Source organism: Pinus tabuliformis, chromosome 7 (assembly GCF_031772625.1).
Source record: "Pinus tabuliformis cultivar Carrire ecotype Pingquan chromosome 7, CPIR1, whole genome shotgun sequence".
Classification (NCBI taxonomy): Eukaryota; Viridiplantae; Streptophyta; class Pinopsida; order Pinales; family Pinaceae; genus Pinus; species Pinus tabuliformis.
The window spans coordinates 1,948,912,159-1,948,924,471 of record NC_142293.1 but is presented as its reverse complement, the minus strand read 5'-3'; positions in this window follow the sequence as shown (position 1 = coordinate 1,948,924,471).

The window sequence follows — 12,313 nt, the reverse complement described above, 5'->3', positions numbered from 1 at the left end:
TGTTTTCTACTGTCTAAAGGGAATTCAAAGTCATTGTTTGCTCTCTTTAGCTCCTCATCTTTCATTCCTGATCATCCATCTCAATTTAAGGCATCAATACGGTCTCCTACCTCGCCCCAAAGAACCCCCTGCAGAAACTGTGTCAAATCCCCGCACCCAAAATTGCAATTCCTCAATTTGCCACCAAAAACCCAAGAAACCCCAAATCAACCTTTTTAATCAGTTTACTAGCCTAATAGCAGTGTTACCTTGTTGGTCATCTCATCCCATTTAATATCTGCTGAGATTGACCGGAGAGAGCCTTCTCTTGCCCCGTAGGGCTAGCTACGAGGCTAAATGGTTTGATGTAGCCTTGAGGTTTACCTTTCTCAGCCTGAGGTGAAATTTCAAGCGCTAACATACTAGCGACCATACTGGGGAGAACATCTAAACCTTTGCTCATTGACATGTTATTTCATAAGTCTTAGACGGAGCCTGAAGTTACGCCAGGTAGCCTTCGAAAACGCTCTTGTTTTACATCAGCGTTAGTAGATAAACGCTCCTTCAGTCAATCTCCGTGAGCTTGTGGATACAACACTTCATTTGCATTTTACCCCAGTACATGTATCAAGTTCAGATATGATTGTTGATAGTGGACAACGATCAGACACTGACAAGGCTGAAATCATTCACTGGCGACTCCTTCACTGAAAACTCCAGAGATCAATGCTTCATGGTGACTTCACTGCAGGAAGACTAGTAGCTTTGAGCTTTTCAAGATGGATCGGATTGCAAGAAGATATGTTCCCCTGAGCCGAGATCACATTCCAGGCTTTCCAAATAAAATTCCGAAGGTAGATTGGTCAAGGAATCTGCCTATATTTAATGATGATGGTAAGAAGGATGCTGCTTTACATCTAGTTAGATTTCATATGCATATTCGCAAATTCAAGGTCGATTTTCCTGAAGATTGCTTGATGAAGATATTCTTGGCCACTCTGGAAGGTACAGCTCAATCATGGTATGAAAGTTTTCCACCTGCTTGTATTTACTGTTTAAAGGATTTTCATGCTATGTTCATTGAACGATATAAGGACTCTTATCCATCATTGAATTTAGTTCAAGACTGTTGCAAGCATGCCTATAGTTTTATTGAAAGCCTTGAGAAGTTTTATGAAGATGATAATTTCATGGATGAAGAGATCATGGAAGCCCTGTATGAAAAGCCGTTTGAGCAGCACATAGAAATCTTAGAGGATACTTGTCAAGATCAGCAGGTTGAAGATGGCCATATGGCTGTAATTGATGAAAGAGAAGAGCTTGTTTCAGATCTGCCTACAGAAGAAGACAGCGTGCAAGATAGGCAAGATTCAATTTTAGAATGTAATGCAGTCAACTCAGCTATTTCAGATCATGGTGACCAAGAATACCTTATGCCGAATCCTGAAAAGGAGAGTTTTGTTGTTGAGATCATGGACAAAGTTCTTGATCCAAATGTCCTTATGCCATCAGAACAGAGCCTGCATGAGGAGGTAATTCAGCCAGCTCATGAACATCGAGATGAGATCTTTGTTCAAGTAAGTGAAAACTCTTCTTTCAATCATAATTTGGATAGTTTGATTTCCATGTCATATGAAGATGATCAACAATGTTTCCAAGTTTCAGAAGATCAGGACTGTCATTCAGATTTTTCATGTTTTGAAATGTTATTTCAAGAAGACAAGACTTGTTTGAGCAAAGGGAAACAGAAAGTCTTATCTCCTTTGTCTGAAGAGGAGATAGATCAGCTTTTGAAAGGTCATGCTACAACCCAAGCTAAAGAAAATCAGCAGTGTGCACATGGTCACGAAAGTGTTGGTGAAACTTCTTCCTCTTTTGAAAATGATGACAGTCTTGTAATTAGTTTTATAGATCAGCAAACAGATAATATTTTCTTTCATGAAGATGATGAGGCTGTCATGTTTGATGATCTTGAGGATTGTTTTCCGTTTAAGAATGACTTAGACCATGAAATTAAGGAATATAAGCTTGAGAGAGACAATATGTCAAAATTTCTCACGGTCAAGGAATTTACAGCCAACACTCATATGGCAGAAGCTTATACTTCTCTGTGCCTTCCTATGAATCAGCAACCCACTGTTCTTTCACATCAGAATGAAGCGAGTACTTATATTTTTGCAGCTGGATCTCCAAACAAGGTAGTGCTTCAGGATTATCAAGATCCCTTTGGCATTCTTCTGCAAGCATTAGAAAAGATAAATGTTGCCTGGTTCATTATCATAAGCTTTGGTTTCAGTGGTTATTTTGAGTTGCCTACAGGTTCATCGTTTCGCCTGCTCGAGATAAGAAAGAGCATAAATTTGGTATGTAGCCATCTGCTGGATTGGTTACATTGGAAAGCTCATTATACATGATTGTACATATTTCATTAGTATGCAAGTGGTTGTCATCATGATTCCAAATCTTGATGGATTGCTGCCGTTTTTCCAAAAGCTTTGTAAAGTTTTGTTTTAAGTCGGTCATGAGTCATTTGTGTTTGGTCTGTTGAGTGAGTTTTTCAAGTTATTTCAGTTTTCCATCGAGTCGGTTTGAGTCAAGTTTCAGTTAAGTTTCAGTCAGTTTTCAGTCAAGTTTTCATTCAATAAATGTGTCAAAGGTTTTGTGTTCTCCGTTCAAAATAATGACTCCATTGCCCAATGATTGTAAGGCACTGGTCTACTCTCCCAGAGGTCTAAGGTTCTTGGCACCTCCAAGGAGCTACCATCCCCATTGGAGTCAATGTTAGTGTCAGTCTTTCCAGCCTTCCTACAGTGATCAAATATGCTCTTACAAAGTGGTCTCAGAGTGTCAAGGTCAAATTTTGTCATTTCAGTGAGTCTTCAAGCAAAATTTGGTCACTAGGCATTAGGTCTAGGGTTTGCCCAAATGTCAGTCCATGCCATCATTCAGCTAAGCCTATCATCATTCAGAGGGTTTTCATTATCATGTCAGTGTCTAATGAGTCATTTTACACCTTATTCATGCTTCAGTTGTGCCTAGGCAAGCTCATTTCCCTCTCCTAGGGTTTTGAAGGCAATTTCTCTTGGATGGTTAAATCACCGGAAAAACTTGTTTCCTGATGTTCATACACCTTCCCCTATCCTTAAAATACCTTATCAAACACTTCACATCCCTTAGATCTGCCAAATTCCTCATTTTTGTGCAAACCCTAGTTTCTAGCTACAACTTGGCAATTTTCTAGGTTTGGCCTGTGTTTTTCCCTTTTGGACCCTTTCCCCTTGCTCAATCTCTGATATTCCACTTTTCTCTGCTCCCTAACATCCCTCCCTACTCCCAAAAATTTCCCCAAGAATTTAGAAGCCCCCTATCCCCTTCATTTCGCTCCATTTCGACAAAATTCCTTGTTTCACACATCGGGACAAGTTGCACTCAAATGATGTTTCAGAGCAATAAAAGATGAATTTTTGAAAACTGAGAGAGGTTTTGTCCATAACATGCCAAAGAAGAAAAACCTCATTCACTTTTTACACAAGTGTCATGGTTTTAGAGAAATGCCAAAATTACAATCGCCGTATCTAAGGAGTTTGGCCAAGGCACAAAAACAGAGAAAGAAGTCAAATCCCCTCCGTATCTTGGCTGAGGCTTCACTCAAGGAGCATGGAACTCATTAGCCTAGCCACAGCTCAAATCCCAAAAAATTCTGGAAGTTTTGGGTAATTTTGGCATTTTTTGGAAATTTACAGGTTTTGGCTCCTCAACGGGTCTCACCCCCGGTGAGACCCTTTGTCATGACAGCTCCTTTTTTCAAAAACTCAGTATTTCTAGATTTTTTATGCAAAGTTACATATGCCTATGGATGGACTTGAGTTTTTATGGGGTTTTGGGCCTCCAGAAGGTCAAAATACATGCAAAATTTGACTTTCTGCCCCTTTTTTGAGTTGCAGAAACCAGTCTTGGGAGAATTATGTTTTGACAGGGAAAATGACCTCCAAATTCCAAAATTCTAGTTGGGTCGGAAAGTAGACTCATAGACCTTTCCAACGAGCTATCCTGCACCCAATTTTGACACCTTCAAGTGCCTCAAACAGAGCTCCCAATGTGCGCGACCCGTTGAGCAGATTTTGCCAGAATTGACTTGTTCAGCCCAGAAAACGCAGATTTGACTCTTTTTGACTTTTTGAGCTTAATGATGGTCCTCTTGGATGTAATTGTGACACTTTTTAGATACTTTTACTCTTGTTTAACACTTCTAGAAGATTCATTTATGTAAAGGGTAAAAATTGAATGTATGAACTGGTTTCCAAGTTTATAGAGGAAAGTTGTTTTGACTGCCTATTTTGTAGTGCTTAGTTTAGAAGTGGTTCAACAACTCCTAGGATAGTGAGCTCGACCCATGGAGGCAGGGAAAGAGGTTAGATCATCTATATTATGTACTTTCTTGCTCATTTTCATGGTTGGACTCTTGAGGGAGAAGCTATCATTGTATTATTTCACTGTATCTCTGCAATTTTTGGCTAAGGAAGACCAGGGTTTTGCAGTCATCTTTGGGATTCTTGTGGACTCATGTGTTGATGGTGTGTTTCTCAGTGTTCTTGTAAGCTTTGTTATGTGATTCATTTCCTTTCCTTTACTGCTGCACATTAAACAAATGAAGTGTTAAAGTAAGAATTCATGCTTGCCATGCTCTGCTTTTAAATTTGTTTAATTTCAATGTTTTCTACTATCTAAAGGGAATTCAAAGTCATTGTTTGCTCTCTTTAGCTCCTCATCTTTCATTCCTGATCATCCATCTCTAATTTAAGGCATCAATACGGTCTCCTACCTCGCCCCAAAGAACCCCCTGCAGTAATTGTGTCAAATCCCCGCACCCAAAATTGCAATTCCTCAATTTGCCACCAAAAACCCAAAAAACCCCAAATCAACCTTTTTAATCAGTTTACTAGCCTAATATCAGTGTTACCTTGTTGGTCATCTCATCCCATTAAAGATCTGCCGAGATTGACCGGAGAGAGCCTTCTCCTGCCCCGTAGGGCTAGCTACGAGGCTAAATGGTTTGATGTAGCCTTGAGGTTTACCTTTCTCAGCCTGAGGTGAAATTTCAAGCGCTAACACTTGGAACTGTAAATCCTGAAGAAAGGAAAATAATCTCTCCTGGAGGTGCACGCCGAAGTCTGGTTCTTGAAAATGCAAGGGCGATGGGCACAATAAGGACCATTGCCTGAATTATAAGAACTATCTTATTGAAGGAGGGCATTTTCCCATGAAACTTGAAAACAACGTTGGAACTAGCATGGGAGCAGTGCCATGGTATGCTATCTGTCAGGTTATAGGACAACATCTAATTGATAATTGCCATTTACTACTAAAGTTTGTACAAACCCCTCAGTAGTTGTTTTTCAATCTCTACAAATCTATAGGTCGTGAAGAAATCCATTGTATAAGTTATGGGATGATGATGGATAGAACCCTTATGTACCAAATGCAAGAAGAAAACCAACCTCAAGACTAGGGCACAGGAGCAACGCGTGGATGATTCCAAGGCCGAGGATGAGGAAGAGTGGGCAGGAGTGGTCGAGGGTGTGGGAAGATAAGTTTCTATAATTGTGGCAAAGTAGGATGCTTCACACGAGATTGTACGAACCCCACAAATTTGTCATGTCAGTATTGTCAACAGTTTGACTATGTGATAGAGAAATGTCTCATCCTTATGGAAAATATGCAAGAAAAGAAGGCATAGCCCCAACAACTTACGTATAACATCCAGATGATGAGGGTAGAGCCCCCTAAATAAGATAAGAGCATTTAAATATAGTAACAAGGAGCGGTATGACCACTAGTGCAGATAAGGGAAAGCAGACTGAGGCTAAAGGGTGGGTTCACAAATTTTTTGAGAAGGAAATATCCTTTGACCTTAATCACGCTAAAGAGAATTTCATGGAAGTAAAGAAGAACTTCACTGAGGCCTCCACCTCAGGAAGTCAAGTGAAAATGCCAAAAACTAGTATGACACAACAGGTAGATCCGTCGGTATTAGCTACTTTTTTGAACACTTGTATGAAGTTACTACGCCATAAGAAAGTAGTAGAAGGGCTGCAAGAGCTAATCGAAAAGTGCACAAATAAAGAAAATACACATGTTGAACAATGCATCGTGAGAAAAATTAGTAAACATAAGAAGAAAACGGGGCGCTACATGAGGCTGACGACACAAATAGGAGAATATGAAATGTACGGGATAATCTTGGATCTGGGGTTTGATGCAAACGTCCTACCAAAGAAGACGTGGGAAAGGATGGGGACACATGTGTTGCAATGGTCTCATATTTAGCTATGCATGGAAAATCAATAGAATATTATCTTGATGGGGTGCTTATATGGTGTAATGGTGGACATTGAGGGCACAAAGGCACTAGCTGATTTTGAGGTCACTGAAATAGTGGATGATAGTAACCCATATCCTATGCTATGAGGAATTGACTGGGATTTTGATATGGACTTAGTAATAAAATTGAAGAAGTGGAAGATGGCATTTGAAAGGAATTCACTCAGGGTTGTAGTCCCACTAGACCTTACTGAAGGAGTGCGTTATATGGAACCAGTTCATGACTTTGGGGAAAGTGATGATGATCTATATCAAATATACAAGATCACAATAGGAAATGAATATTGGATCTATCCTACGACCGATGGATGAATTGTGTGGGACAACGATAACTCCTACACCTCAAACTTAGATGAAGAGCTTGAACACTAGTATAATCAATTGCATGAAGTATCTACGCTCCGGTGTAATAAGATGACCAAATCCTTGTGGTGTGTCTCAATTGGGGTAAGGAAGCTTCCGCATTATGATGGTTTGACTGATGTGGATATGTTTTTAGATGACTTTGAAAGGGAGGTGCCTGAAGAACATCACTTCCAAGCATTGGAGTTGGCATTGTGCGCTACACCTACCCGTTGCTAGGGTATGCACAAGGAGAGCTTCGCAGCATGGAAGGAATACAAAAGAATGATGAGATTAAGGTTTGGGTATGCTAATACTCAGATTCTAGAAAAGTACAGTGGGAAGGATGATCTGCATGATCATATGGCATGATGGACTAAGGTCTGGGGAATGGAGCGACAACCTGAATGGGTGCACATTTGATATCATACCTTAGATACAATCCCAATGAATTAGTATTTGGAATCAAGGCTTTACCATGGGACACCTGAATGGGATATCTTGAGAGAATTTTTCTTATTGAATTTTAGCTTTGAATATGGGTTTGAAGGCATTGATGAAGTGCTCTAGGAGATAAAAGAATCTATATTTAGATCGCCCAAGGAACTAGTAGAATGGACTCAACCAGATTGGAGTACACAGTTGTGCCATGCACTAGAATGTTACAATGTGACTACTAAAAAGGAAGACGAAGATCCCAAAAATCTTAACATCCTAGAGACAGATGGACAGTGCAAAGTTGAAGGACCAAAAGTTGAGGACCTAGATATATCAAAACCTTTGAAAACAAGACAAGTAAATATTAGATCTGAAGCAAAGCCTATGTTCATGAAGATAGGAGACTATTGGGATGAATATACAGTTGAAAAGGTAGATGAATTGTTGCGTGAATACTAGGATCTATTCCCAAAAAAGATTTTGGATTTGAGGGGAATCATTGGAGATTTTGGTGCTATGAAGATTATGTTGAAACTTTATGCAAAGCCTGTTAAGCAGAGACCTTATCGGATCAATATGAAGTATAAAGAAAAGGTGCGCTAAGAGCTAGATAAGATGGTGGATGTTGGTATTATTGAACCAAAAGAGGAATCCGATTGAGTAAGCCCAATGGTTGTCCAAGAGAGGAAATAGGAAGGCAAAATCTAGATATGCATAGATCTAAGAAAGTTGAATGATGCATGTGTACATGATCCATTTCCAACACCATTTATAGATGAAGTATTAGAGAATTTTGGTAGACATGAGGCTTATTTTTTTACTGATGGGTTTTTTGGATATCATCAAATGAATATTGTGCCAGAAGGTCAAAGCAGAGAAACCTTCATGACGAAGCAGGGTTTCTTTCAGTATATTGTAATGCCATTTGGATTGAAGAATGTGCCTGCAATCTTCTCCTGAGTAGTAATCACGATGTTTAACGTATTTATTGATTAATTTATAGAGGTTTATTTTGATGATTGGAATTCTTTTGGTTTGGTGAAGCACCATGTTGCAAGTCTGTGCGTTATGCTAGATAATTTTCGAAGGTATCAAATCGTGTTGAATTTAAAGAAGTGCATATTGTGTGTGCCCTTTGGAATCTTTCTTGGCCATGTTGTACATAAGCATGGATTGATGGTGGACCGTGTGAAGATCACTGTGATTATGAATTTGGAATCTCCTAAGAATGTCAAATAGCTACGCGTGACATTGGGGCACACTGGGTACTATAGAAAGTTTATCAAGGCATATGCTCAAATAACAAGGTTGATGGAAAATTTATTGAAGAAAGATGTGATGTTTTGTGGGGATGAAGAATGTTAGTGCAATATGGATGTCTTGAAGGAAAATATGGTGACTGCACCCATTTTTGTGTTTCCAGACTGGAAGAAAGAATTCCACGTGCATGTATATGCCTCTTGCATTGTGCTAGGTGAGGTATTAATAGAGGTAGGAGAAGGAGAAATTGATCATCCGATAGCCTTCACAAGAAGAAAGTTATCAAAAGATGAGAAGAATTATTCCACTACAGAGCGTGAAGGACTAGCAATGATCTATGTGCTACAAAAATTTAGGTATTATTTGTTAGGTTGAAACTTTGAAATGTATATAGATCACTCTGTTTTGAAGTACCTAGTCAATAAGCCTATGTTGGGGGTGAAAATCTATCAATGCTTGGTGTTGTTTCAAGAATACGACTTTGAAGTGGTTGTGAAGACTAGAAGGCTGAATGTAGGACAAGACCATTTGTCAAGGTTTGAAACAGGTGAAGAACCAAATAATTTAGAGGAAGGATTTCTAGATGCGTAGCTCTTTGCGGTGTGCATCGCAAATGACCATTTTGATGATATCATTCAGTTTTTAACTACGGTTATAGCTCTCGAAGGATATTCCACTCAGTAAAAGAAGGAATTAGTAGTCCTCTTTGCATATTTTCAGTGATTTTGGGTCACTTATACATGATGGAAACATATGAAATATTGCGAAGATATGTTCCAGAATTTGATCACGCTACCTCGTTGAAGAACATGGAGGAGTGACAGGAGAAAATGATGCAGGAAAATTGACTCCGCAGAATATTTTGCATGCAAGATTATGGTGGCCGACATTACATAAGGATTCCAAGGCATACTGAAAGGTGTGCGATGGTTGCCAAAGAATGGGAAAGCCTTCATGAAGAGAGGAAGTGCCTTTAAATCCTTAGGTTTCATTGTAGGTATTTGGTAAGTGGGATATTGATTTCATAGGCACGCGGTATATCATTACTGAAACTGAATATTTTACTAGATTGGTGGAAGCACAACTGATGAAGGATTGTACAATGTCCACCACTGCAAAGTTTTTTTTTAATATGTCTTAACACAGTTTGGACACCTGAGGATATTGATGAGTGATAGGGGTACACATTTCTTGAATGAAATGATCAGTGCGATGCTTGAAGAATTCCAAGTATACCACCAAAAGAGCATTCTCTATCACCCATAGGCGAATGGAACAATGGAAGTGTTTGATAAAATCTTAGAGAATGCATTGACAAAGGTCTGAAATGCATAGAGGAATGATTTAGACATGCGCATACCAGCATTTCTATTGGCATATAAGATGACCTACAAGAAATGATAGTCAAAACACTGTTTCGGTTGGTCTATGGCATTGAAGCAATGATGCCTATGGAATATATTGTGCCAAGTCTACATATTACAGCTTTGACATAAATGGTGGGTCACAAGACTTGGAGGAAAGAATCATGTATTTGATGGAGTTTGAAGAGGAACACTTTCTTGCATGATTTCACTAGCAAGTGCAAAAGGAACGAGAAAAAGCGTGGCATAATATGCATATTAAGTTGTGCACTTTCAAGGTGGATGATTTAGTGCTACTATATGACAGTAAGTTTACAAAATTTCCACAGAGATTTCAAATGTACTGGTTGGGGCCATATGTTATTAAGGATATCACATATGGTGGAGCAATTCAACTCATGAAGATGAATGGGGATCCATTCCCTGGAAGAGTGAATGGAAGCAGGTTGAAGTTGTATAGAGGGGATCCTTCCCTTATGTAATGACTGCATGGTAGTAGAACAATCTTAGAAAGCGAGGAACCTGCAAGGGATTGTGGTACTATAAACTTTGCTGTCAAAAGAGGAGAACAATATACTAAAGAGGTTGTGCGATGGAGACAAGATGTGTGACAGATAAAGCTGCATTGGATAAACTGCACCATAGGGGAGGTACCACACAAACAGGTCCAAAAGTAACCCTTGGAGTCACTATTCATGATGTGATGGAAAAAATCCCATTAAAAGGAGTGGGTAGGCACCATTTTTGGTGAAAATATTTGGATATCTGCCGCCAAAGATGCATTTATGATCAGAAAATGGAGGGAACGGTCGGATTTGAATTTGGAAACTCCTATATATATGGCATGATGGCCTGGGGAGAAACACTTTGCATTTTGAGAATTGTCTGTAAGCCTTATTGTTTTAAGCTTATGAATCGTGAAGACTGGGAAGAACTCTTGTCACAACCATCATTCGCAAACCTTCTTGCAGCATCCCATGAAATTTCCTTTGACAAATCCTGCAGAGGTTGTTAGCTTTGAAGTTGCTGTCTCTGATATGGCTTCCCCTGAAATAAATATCATAGAAGCTACACCCTCTGTACCTACGATGCCAAGGTCACCTAGGCCAAAGCAATCAGCTGCTAAGGAGAAGCAGAAGAAACCTATACCAGTGAAGTATTCATCAAAGAAGAACCTGGAGGTTTGGAAGAAGGAGAAGAAGGATAAATAGCCAGAGAAAATCATGGACTTCGAGGAAGAGCTCCACGATGGAGTTGAGTTAGATGTTGAGTATGGTGAGCCTATCATATAGCTCTAGGAGTATATCCCTCTAAGACAAGGGAAAGCGAAAGTCACCAAAGACACAAACTCAGGAAAATTTATGGTCTTTATGCTAGTATTACCCAAACAGGTTGTTTTTTAAGGCACGGTCTTATTGCGCATCCCAACGTTGAAGATGGAGGATTTGGATCTTGATGACCTTGAGAATTTCCCTCACTTAGCTACTAAGAAGTACATGAAGAATAATATTATGAAGAAATTGGGGTTACATCCCTGGAACCCATGAAATGGGCCAAAGGCATCGAGCAGGATGCACATGCTCTGCATACCACACTTCTACCAGTCAATTATCAACACTATGTGTGTGCACTGGCTTCTCGTGCTGGTGGATGATGGGTGCTTCTGGCTCAGTGAATGCATCCCTATCACTGATATGCTAATCCATAGGATTACGAAGTTTCCCTATAAAGGGGTGGACCCTTTCAAGGAGTTTGGAGGAAAAAGTGGAGAAAAGGAGCTGGTAGATAAGATGAAAGTTGAGTTTGGATTGACCAAAAAGTCTCACAGATATTCTATCCGCTCCATTCAAGAATAGGCGGTGCAATTTTCTACCCAAATTCTAGCAAGGAAGATTATGAGGAAATGTTGCACGAACAAAGTTCTAATGCCAATAGTGTCGTTGGCTACTTAGTGCACTAAGGGAGTAGAGTACAACTAGGTGCAATATTTATGTAAGGAATTCCTCATGAACTATTGTGAAGCATAGGAAGACAACAAGCCATTTCACTATTCCTGTCTGCTAATTTTACTAGTAGCATGGTGCCTGTTAGAGGATAGTCAATTTCCTCCACATGAAGAAGATTTACCAGAGGCAACGACGTTCACTTTGCTATGGGAAAAAATGGATTTGGAGAGGATCAAGGAATCCAATATTTTTTGGATATTGGTTGAATTGGACCTCTACACAATAATCAGTCAGTGGCCAAGGTTGTCTCCGACCTTGTTCTAGCAGATGAGGGCCTTCGCAGTGTTTAAGATCGACTTCCATAATGTATCAGTTAGGGCATGACGGGAGCCTAAGAACATATGGAAAAAGTTTTCATACTTAGTTTTAAAGATATATCTGCAAGAAATTGTGGGAATTTGACCAGCGGAGAGGCAAAAACCCATGAATGTTGGTGCTGGTACCAGTCAGGGTGGAGAAATATCGGTTGTGAAGATGACAACTACATAGAAGCAAAGGGAAGCAGCATAGAAAGAGATGTGAGCATTGGCCAAGCAGAGAAAG